At 48.1% G+C, this 10,397-nt stretch overlaps 1 protein-coding gene across 1 annotated transcript in view; it reads left to right on the top strand.

The window, feature by feature from the left end:
• Nucleotides 1-1,612: 1,612 nt before the first annotated feature.
• Nucleotides 1,613-10,397, top strand: part of LOC129698047 (uncharacterized) — a 186,452-nt gene continuing 177,667 nt past the window's right edge. The window contains exons 1-2 of the mRNA XM_055636885.1: nucleotides 1,613-2,026; nucleotides 2,377-2,441. The gene's annotated coding sequence lies outside the window, so the exon portion shown is untranslated. The remainder of the gene's footprint in view (nucleotides 2,027-2,376; nucleotides 2,442-10,397) is intronic.

The following is a 10,397-nucleotide window of genomic DNA, read 5'->3' as shown; positions in this document are numbered from 1 at the left end:
CACCCTGCTTGAAATGGTATGAAACTGCACTTCAATTTGGTGGCCTTGCACCCTGCTTGAAATGGAATTTCAAGGAATAGCTGTGAGTCAACTACCAGCCCACCTGCCGTGAGTGAGTGAGCTGCCAGCACAACAGGCTTGAGTGACTGAGCTGCCAGCCCAAGAATCCATTCGACCCACAATGTCCACACTAGCCCTCTGGAAACCAGTCCCTTCAGCCCCCAACACCCATACTAGCGCTCCAGAAAGCGTCCCCCCCCCCCCCTCCCACCCCTCGCTGGCCACCAATATTGGAATATTGGTCCCACTTAGTCTAGTAAGTTTCTAAATTAATTCTTCCAAAAAAAATGTCCAGGTAAAACCATCGTTTAATCCAAATTGACAACTGTTGCTACCATACAAATTAGTCTAGTTTGTTTTGTTTATTTGTTTACCCTTGCCTCAATCTGTGGAATGAAGATGTGTTACGTTGTATAGAACACAATGTGGCTGGAGTAACTCAGTAGATCAGGCAGCATCCTTGGAGGACATGAATTGGTGACATTTGGGATCGGGACATTTCCGACTGGATAAATAGTCTGAAGAAGGTCTCGACCTGAAACGTTGCCTATCCATTCCCACCACAGATGCTGTCTGATCTGTGCTGTTCCAAGTTCAAGTGACTTTATTGTCATGTGTCCCTGATAGGACAATGAAATTCTTGCTTTGCTTCAGCACACAGAAGATAGTAGGCATTTACTACAAAACAGATCAATGTGTTCATATACTATAATATAAATATATACACACATGAATAAATAAAATGATAAAGTGCAAATAACAGATAATGGGTTATTAATAATCAAAGTTTTGTCCGAGCCAGGTTTAATAGCCTGATGGCTGTGGGGAAGTAGCTATTCCTGAACCTGGTTGTTGCAGTCTTCAGGCTCCTCCTGTACCTTCTACCTGAAGGTAGCAGGGAGATGAGTGTGTGGCCAGGATGTTGTGGGTCTTGTGTCACAAACTAGACTAATGTTGTGGGTCCAGCACTTTGTGTTCTGCGCAAGATTCCAGCATCTGCTGCTTCTTGTGTCTCCTTAATAAATTTGTAATTGTCTGTTCTTTCTTAAGAATTCTTGAATTTATACTTGTCCCCTGTGAATTCCTTTCTTTTCAGATTTCTTCTTTGACTCCTCTTTTTTTGCTAATTCAGTTCTTTGATGTGCGCTTCATTTGCATAAATCCATATAGCCCATCATAATTGCCTTTGACAAGATGGTGCATATTCTTACATTTATTTCCCTTCAGTTACCATGGAGCATGCAGCCTATTTCTACCTTTAATGTGCTAATCCACCTGGGATCACACTTATTCGCTTTCTCGATTATTCTTTATTCTTTCCTCAATTCTTCAATGCGTTAATGCAATCCAGCTGTTAAAATGTTGATGCGACACGTACAAAGTTATAGCCTTTAAAATTAAAAAAAAGCAAATCTGTGGCCAAACATCACAGATTAGCAGTTTTCTGACAAGCTCTCATTCTTTTGAAAGATAAATATCAATTTCCACGATAAACGAGAAGTTAGTCAGGGGACTGGCTATTAAAAAGAAACGTTATGATAAGTCGGTAGGAGACGCTGTTGTTTGCGGTCGATATTGAGCTATTTCTTTGACGGTGGGATTTGGCGCGGATCGGGAGGCTACAACTGCTCCAGGCTTGGTGATAACAGCGGGAACGCCAGTCTGATTGAGTCTGATCCGGTCTTTTCCCATCGGTCCACGGAGCGCAGGCCAAGCGGCTACTGTGAATTCCGTGTGACAATTCGGCACCGGAATACAGGTACCTGCATTGTGTTCGCACTGATCTCAGCTCGTCTGAGGGGAGCGTAAACACGGGTTGGACACAGCATTGGAAGCCTGAAAAGGGGTATCAGGCACTGATTTGCGGAAATCGGATCATAGCTCACAGTGAGAACAGGGCAACATCTGCAGAAACGCCACAGCTACCAGCTGGGATGCTTTGTGGACAGATGTACGAAGTACAGCAGTAAGTGCCCATTCCTCCTGTAATTTATATGGGAACGCCGCATTTGTTTTCAGTTTAATTTGCGTTATTAGAAGAGGCGAAATACTATTGATCTTTAAATCTTAGGTTACCCGGAGGGAGTGACATTTTTAAAGTGGCCCTTGAATTTCCCCTAGTATTGGGATTCGAAAGGATCAAACAAAAGCATAAAGAGCCTTAAGAAAAAATCTATATGTGATTAATATTTTGTTCTTGGTAAATGACGGAGGGGAAATATAAGAAATTGGCTTGTGAATAAGTTCCACTGGACAACTTTATGAAGTTGTGACCTATTAATTTACGCCCCACTAATGTAATTTTCTTTGTTGCAGGAATACATCGTTGTTTTTCGTTCTCGAGGCTATTCTTCAATTAAAAATCCTTCTTACTATTGGTGGTAAGTTGTTCTTGGTGCAATGATATATATACATTAACTGCATCTTTTAAATCAGTAAGGTATTAATATTTGTGAGCACTTGAAAAATGCATGGGCTAATTTATTAAATGCTTAGAGCAACTTGTGCTGGGATTGGTACAGCTTCCAGTTTAAGAATAGCATAACTTTCATTCTAGTGATGGTCAGTCGTGATCTATTTAATGTACTCTCTAACTTCAACATAATGAACAGTATATATAATCCATTGTTCTGTTCCAAATAATGGAAAACAATTAAAAGGAGTTATTTTGTCAAGGCATTAATGTAGTGATTTGGAATTTGCTATGACTGGGGTAAATAATGGCAGAGTAAATATAAATGTTGAAAATGCTAGTTAAAGTAAAGCTGAATATTTTATGTAACTGTGGTGAATTTGTAAGATATTGCATCAGAATTATCAAATGCGATTAAGAAGTCAGTCACTATCTCTTCCAGGAAATGGATTTCATTTCCCATATTTGCTATATAGTTTCCAGCTTCTTTATTGATTTGGATGAATATTTGCATTACATTGCCTATTTTAATCTCATGAATGTTCTACGAAATGCACCTAAATGATAAGAAAGTATTCAAACTTCTACAGAAATTCTGTTCATTGACCACCATGTGAACAAATGCACATACAAATGATTTATTTTACCCTTTGATTTCTAAGAGTGGAGTTTTAGAAGTGCTTTCAGATGCTTATCTTTAGATGTTTCAGACCCATTTAAACTTAGGGACGTATGTATGGTGATTCAAAATGCTGAGGCTTAATGCATTTGGGTGACAGTGCAGTTTGTGCCTGACCTTTACCCATAGAGATAGTGGTAAATGAGAGGGTAAATCTAGGCTGATCATAAACACTTTAGCTTCCTGGTACAGTGATGCAGTGGTAAGGGAAGATGCCTTATTTAGCATTACTTAGAATATGGGACACAGAAATCAGCTATTTGGGCAGATGGTACTAGCTTAGTTGGGGTATCTTGGTTGGCATGGATAAGATGGCCGAAGAGCCAGTTTCCATGCAGTACAACTCTATGACCTGCTGAATGTTTCCAGCATTTTCTGCTTTTTAGTTTGGAGCACATGAGGTTGGATCTAAGATTTTTACATGGATTGAGGATTAGTTACCAAATAGAAAACAGAATAAGTAAATGGAGACAATTTTGAGTTGTGAAGCTGCGACTAGTAGAGTATCTTAAGGACCAGTTTTGGGTTCCATCTGTTCACAATCTATATGAGCGATTTGTAAACGGGATCAAAAGTAACATCTCAAAGTTTGCTGGCTGGCAGAGTAAACACAGGAGCATATAATCAAGCATCATGCTAAAAGGGCAGAAAAATTGACCTGACCAATGTGATCAGCCATGATCTTGTTGAAAGGCAACGCATGCTTGAAGGACTAATACATTTCGTATGTCCTAGAGTGGAAAGCCTCCTCTTGGGAGCTGATTCGGTGGATACCAGCTGTAAGATAATCACAAAGACAAAATTGAGAGCAGGGGATGACATCCTTTCAAATGGCTGGGTGGGAGGAGGTGTAATTCAAGGTTACTGTGGAAGACAGTTGGTTTGTAATGGATGTTAGTAGATACTCTGACCTCTGTGATGGTGACAAAGAGATCAGGAAAGGGATGATAGGTGTCAGAGATAGTCCAAGTGAATTATTTTTAAATTTATTTTTTATTTTTTTAAATTTTTAATTAGAAGTACAGTAAATTACAGTAATACACATCACATATATCTTATTACATTTGTTGTACCACTTCGTTTTTCGAGCTTTAAAAAAGGTAGAAATAAAAGAAGTAAGGAAAGTGAGCAAGAATCGTGAAGGTGCAGGAGAGTGTTGGGAAAAGAAAGCCCCTTATGGAAGAAGTTAGAGAAGGAAGTAAAGAAAGGAAATAGACCCTAGAAAGAAAATAAAAAAAGGTAAAACAATCGCTCTATTATAACACAAAACTCCGCATAAAAGGATATACCAACCGTGTTTTTTTTCATTTTATACCCCCAGTTACCAGATCCTGGTATCATTTATATTTTAAATTACTAGTGCACCTTATGCTTGTAATAGTTCCATAAATGCAGACCACGTCTTTTGGAAGTGGTCTGCTTTGCCTGCTAGGAGGAATCTCATCTCTTCCAGGTGTAGTGTTTTGAACATGTTTGAAATCCACATTTTTATTGTTGGTATTGGAGCATTTTCCAAAATTTGAGTATAAGCTTTTTTCCCATTATTAGCCCGTAATTAAGTAAGTTCATTTGAAACGCGTTCGGGGTTACCTTCCGATATTCCAAAAATGATCCATTCTGCTTTTGGTACGTTTTATTTTAATTAATTTTGTGAATATTTCAAATATTTCGTTCCAGAATTTTTGGATTTTTATACAAAAAACAAAAGAGTGCGCTATGGTAGCTTCTTGTGACTGACATTTATCACAAATGGGTGAGACATTGGGGAAAAGTTTATTTATTTTAGTTTTTGAATAATATAGTCGATGTAATGTTTTAAATTGAATTAGAGTATGTCGTACGTTGATCGAGCATTTATGCACATATAGTAAGTGTTTATCCCAGCTCTCTTTTGAAATTGTTATAGCTAGTTCTTGTTCCCAGTCTCTTCTAATACCATCGGTTGTAGGTATTTCTATATTTAAAATAATGTTGTATAAGTATGATATTAGATTTGCTGATTCAACCTTTGTCTTCATGGCTTCATCCAATAAGTCTGGGGGCATGTTATGATAGTCTTTTGTGTATTTTTTCAGATAGTCACGGATTTGAAGATATTTAAAATATTGATTATTTTTCAAATTATATTTCAGTTGTAATTGTTGAAATGATAATAATTTACCTAATTCATACAAGTCTCCAAGCGTTTTGATTCCCATTCTTTCCCATTGTGTAAATGATTTATCTATAATTGAAGGTTTAAACAACGGGTTATTGACTATTGGCATTAAAAGAGATAGATTTCTTAATTTTAGATTCTGTTTTATTTGTTTCCAAGTTCTAATTGTGCTATGTATCATTGGATTTTTATTATAATTTTTGTCATTCAGATTCATTGGTGAGAGGAGAGTTGCTCCTGTATTACACGGAGAGCAGTCCTCTCTCTCCATTACAATCCAGTCCACCTACAGTCCAGCAGGTGAATCATATTTTTAATATTTACTGCCCAATTATAGTACATAAAGTTAGGGAGCGCTAGACCACCCATCTCTTTTGGTTTACTAAGGTGTGCTCTTTGTATTCTGTGGGATTTATAATCCCATATAAAATTTGTAATGTCTAGTTTTTTGAAAAACTTTTTTGGAAGATATATTGGTATTGATTGAAATAAATATAGGATTTGTGATCAAAACAATCATCTTTATAGCATTTATTCGACCTATTAAAGACATCGGGAGCGTTTTCCAGAATTTGATTAGATTATTTAGTTTCTTAAGTAAGGGGCTATAATTGACATTAAACATAGCGTTGTGGTGCGTGGGTCTCAAAAGGAGGCACGAAGTCCAGTTTTTGAGAAGCACCTTTATTTTATTCCTCCCGGTTGAAGGGAAGACGAAACCAGAGGAAGATGGCACCCAAACCCTGCCTTTTAAACCCTCTGGCTGAGGGCCGCCTCCGGACTGCACCACTCCTGTGCCGAGGGGTTCGGCAGTATAATGGCACGACCCTTAGGAGCCGCCACAGGACCCCCCCCCCCCCAGAACCAGAGGCACAAAACGCACCGGCGGGCGCACGACCCGGCCGGCCCGCGTGCGGAAGTCAGCAGATCCCGGGGCTTTCGGGGGCGTAGGTGGAGGGACAGGTCGAGGGAGTCATGAGGGGGGGCGCCCTCGGGGCCGAGGTTGTGCAACCAGCACCGGCTGGTCAATGTCCAGGTGCGCCGGCTTTAAACGGTCAACCGACACGGCCTCCGGCCGGCCCCCCATGTCGACAAAAGTCGACTGCCCGTGTTCCAGCACCCGGAACGGGCCCTCGTACGGCCTCTGGAGTGACGTCTGGTGGGCATCACGGCGCAGGAAGACGCATGGGCAGTCCGTGAGGGCCAATGGCACGTGTGGGCGAAATGGCCCATGGCGGGACGTCGGGACGGGTGCGAGCCTGCCAACTCGCTCGCGAAGGCGTTGAAGGGTGGAGGAGGGTGTTTCCTGCTGCTCCGGCGCCGACGGCACAAACTCCCCGGGCACTGTGAGTGGCGACCCGTACACCAGCTCCGCCGATGATGAGGCCAAGTCCTCTTTGGGAGCGGTCCGGATGCCCAGCATGACCCACGGCAACTCGTCCATCCAGTCCGGGCCGGTGAGTCGTGCCTTCAATGCCGCCTTCAGCTGCCGGTGGAACCTCTCCACCAGACCGTTAGCTTGCGGGTGGTAAGCCGTGGTGTGGTGCAGCTGCACCCCCAGCAAGCGAGCCATGGTTGACCACAGCTCGGAGGTGAACTGTGGCCCCCGGTCGGAGGAGATGTAGGCCGGCACCCCGAAGCGAGCAATCCAGTGCGCGGACAACGCACGAGCACACGTAGCCGTTGAGGTGTCAGCCAACGGAATGGCCTCCGGCCACCGCGTGAAGCGGTACACCATGGTCAGAAGGTGGGTGATGCCCCGGGACGGTGGAAGGGGCCCCACAATGTCCACGTGGAGATGGTCGAACCGCCGGTGAGGTAGACCAAACTACTGGAGAGGTGCGCGGACATGGCGATAGATTTTTGCCGTCTGGCACGGGATGCAGGTGCGAGCCCAATTGGCAACCTGCTTGCGCAGACCGTGCCACATGAAACGAGCTGCCACCAGTGCCGTTGTCGCCCGGATTGATGGGTGAGCCAGTCCGTGGATCACCTCGAACACTCTCCGGCGCCAGGTGGCAGGGACGATGGGGCGCGGCTGACCGGACGACACATCGCACAGGATTGTCACTCCCCCAGGACCGAGAGGGACATCCTCAAGGCGGAGGCCGGAGATGGCAGTCCGGTAGGCGGGCACCTCGTCGTCCGTGAGCTGTGCCGCCGCCAGAGCAGAATAGTCAATTCCGGGCGCCACCTCGAACACAGCGTTTATAGCAGGGCGGGACAATGCGTCGGCCACCCGGTTCTCCTTCCCCTCGACGTAGCGGATGGCTGTGGTGTATTCAGAGATGTAAGCCAATTGCCGCTGCTGACGTGCGGACCAGGGGTCGGAAACCTTTTGCAGGGCGAAAGTGAGCGGCTTATGGTCGGTGTAGGCGGTGAACGGGCGGCCCTCCAGGAAGTAACGAAAATGGCGCACAGCCAGGTACAGAGCCAGGAGCTCACGATCGGACGCGCTGTACTTGGTCTGCACACGGTTGAGGTGCCGACTGAAGAAGGCCAGAGGCCGCTAAACTCCGCCCGTCAGCTGCTCCAGCACAGCACCAACCGCCGACTCCAAGGCGTCCACAGTGAGAGCAGTCGGGGCATCTTCCCGTGGGGCCTCCTTCGCGCCGTCAAAAGCTGCCTCCGCCTCGTGGGTCCACTCAACGCTCTTCTGCTGCCCACCCGCCAGACGTTGATACAGGGGCCGCATGATGTGGGCCGCGGATGGCACGAAACGATGGTAGAATGCCACCATGCCGACAAATTCCTGCAGGCCACGCACCGTGCGTGGGCGGGGAAACCGACGGATGGCGTCAACCCTGTCAGGCAGGGGAACCGCGCCTTGCGCAGTCACACGGTGGCCGAGAAAGTCAATTTCGTTGACCCCAAAACGGCACTTGTCCAGGTTGATGGCCAAACCATGCTCGCTGAGCCGCTGACAGAGCTGTCGAAGGTGAGCGCAGTGTTCCTGCTGCGAGTGGCTGGCCACCAGGATGTCGTCCAGGTACACGAACATGAATTCGAGGTCACGACAAACCCCGTCCATGAGGCGCTGAAAGGCCTGTGCAGCGTTTTTGAGGCCGAACGGCATCTGAGTAAACTCGTAAAGCCCGAATGGCGTGATGATAGCCGTCTTGGGTACGTCATCCGGGTGAACCGGGATCTGATTATAACCCCGTACCAGATCCACTTTTGAAAAAATTGTGGCCCCAGCCAAATGGGCCGTGAAGTCCTGGATGTGGGGTACGGGGTATCGATCCGCTGTTGTTGCAGCGTTCAGCCGTCGGTAATCCCCACAAGGTCGCCAGCCCCTGCTTGACTTATGGACCATGTGGAGTGGGGACGCCCAAGGGCTGCTCGAAGGGCGGACGATCCCCAAGGCCTCCATCGTGTGGAATTCCCGCCGTGCCAGATGCAGTTTATCTGGTGGCAGTCGTCGTGCTCGTGCATGGAGTGGTGGGCCGGTAGTCGGGATATAATGCACCACTCCATGGCTGGGGGTTGCTGAATGAAACTGCGGAGTGAGAATGTCCGGGAACGCAGCCAAGATCCGTGCGAATTGGGAGTCCACGGACGCCAATGGCCGTCCCACCGGTTGATCCAAGCGCAACGTGATCGGCTCCATTGTAGTGGCGTTGACCAAACGCTGACGCCCGACGTCCACCATGAGGGAATGCACCCGGAGAAAATCGTCCCCGAGCAATGGTTGGGAGACGTCGGCAACGGTGAAGTTCCATGAGAAATGGCAGGAGCCGAGCACGATGGGAACCATGCGCAGTCCATATGTGCGGATGGGGCTGCCGTTCGCCGCGGTGAGGACGGGCCCCCGCTTACCGGAACGAATGTCGGCCAGCGAAGGGGGCAGGATGCTGAGCTCCGCTCCTGTATCCACGAGGAAGCGGGTCCCGGAGCGCCGATCCCAGGCGAAAAGGCGGTGAATTTGGCCGGCCACCGCGGGGTCTATTGGCAGCCAGCCCAGGCATTTCCCGGGAATGTGCATGGCTGGCGGCATTGTCGTGCTGCAGCACCCCAGCGCTGATGGAAATAGCACCAGCTCCTTGTGTTGGTGCTATTTGGAGCTTGCCTGCCCCTGCTGGTGGTGCTGGACTGCAGGTGTAGTACCCCTCACTGCCGCTGGGGGTGATCGTGCGGGCCGTCGGGCTGGAGCTGTCACTCCTTCCACAGCTCCCCCGCCCCACCGGAGGAAATCGGGAGCTGCTGGGGTGACGTCATCGGCGTGCCTGGCGACGGCCAGCGCGTTGACGTCATCAGGGCGCGTCGACCTCAGCGCAACCCCGTCCCTGCTGACGCCCAGCGCGCTGACGTCATCAGGGCGCGCCATCCACAAGGCGTCGGCGCGCCTGCCGAGGGCCCGAAGGTCGGCAAACGAGACGTCGGTGAGCTGCAACCGAATGTAGGCCGGCAGCAGATGCAGGTAGGTGTACTCGAACAACAGGCACGGCGTGTGCCCGTCTAGTAACGCCACCATCTCCTTTAGGAGGGTAGATGGCCGCCGGTCGCCCAGGCCCCCCATATGCAGGATCCTACCTGCCCGCTCCATCCTACTCAGTCCGTAAATTTGGAGCAGGAGCTGTTTCAGGCCGATATATTTATCATTGTCCGGGGGGACTGCGAGGAAGTCCGTTACCTCTTCAACCGCATCCTGGTCGAGGGCTCCCACCAGGTAATAGAAGCGGGTGGCATCGACCGTGATGCCCTGCAGGTTGAACTGGGCCTCCGCCTGCTGGAACCTGAGCGGCCGGGTGGTCCAGAAGTTGGGCAGCTTAACGGCAACTGCGTCTAGAGCCCGGACCGGGCTGGCGTGTGAGGAGGTAGGGCTTTGTCGTGTATCCATTATGACGCCAATGGAGCGTCGGGGTCACCAATGTGGTGTGTGGGTCTCAAAAGGAGGCACGAAGTCCAGTGTTTGAGAAGCACCTTTATTTTATTCCTCCCGGTTGAAGGGAAGACGAAACCAGAGGAAGATGGCACCCGAACCCTGCCTTTTAAACCCTCCGGCTGAGGGCCGCCTCCGGACTGCACCACTCCTGTGCCGAGGGGTTCGGCAGTATAATGGCACGACCCTTAGGAGCCGCCACAGC

Source organism: Leucoraja erinacea, chromosome 6 (genome assembly GCF_028641065.1).
Source record: "Leucoraja erinacea ecotype New England chromosome 6, Leri_hhj_1, whole genome shotgun sequence".
NCBI lineage: Eukaryota > Metazoa > Chordata > Chondrichthyes > Rajiformes > Rajidae > Leucoraja > Leucoraja erinaceus.
This window is presented reverse-complemented; position numbering and strand designations above follow the sequence as displayed.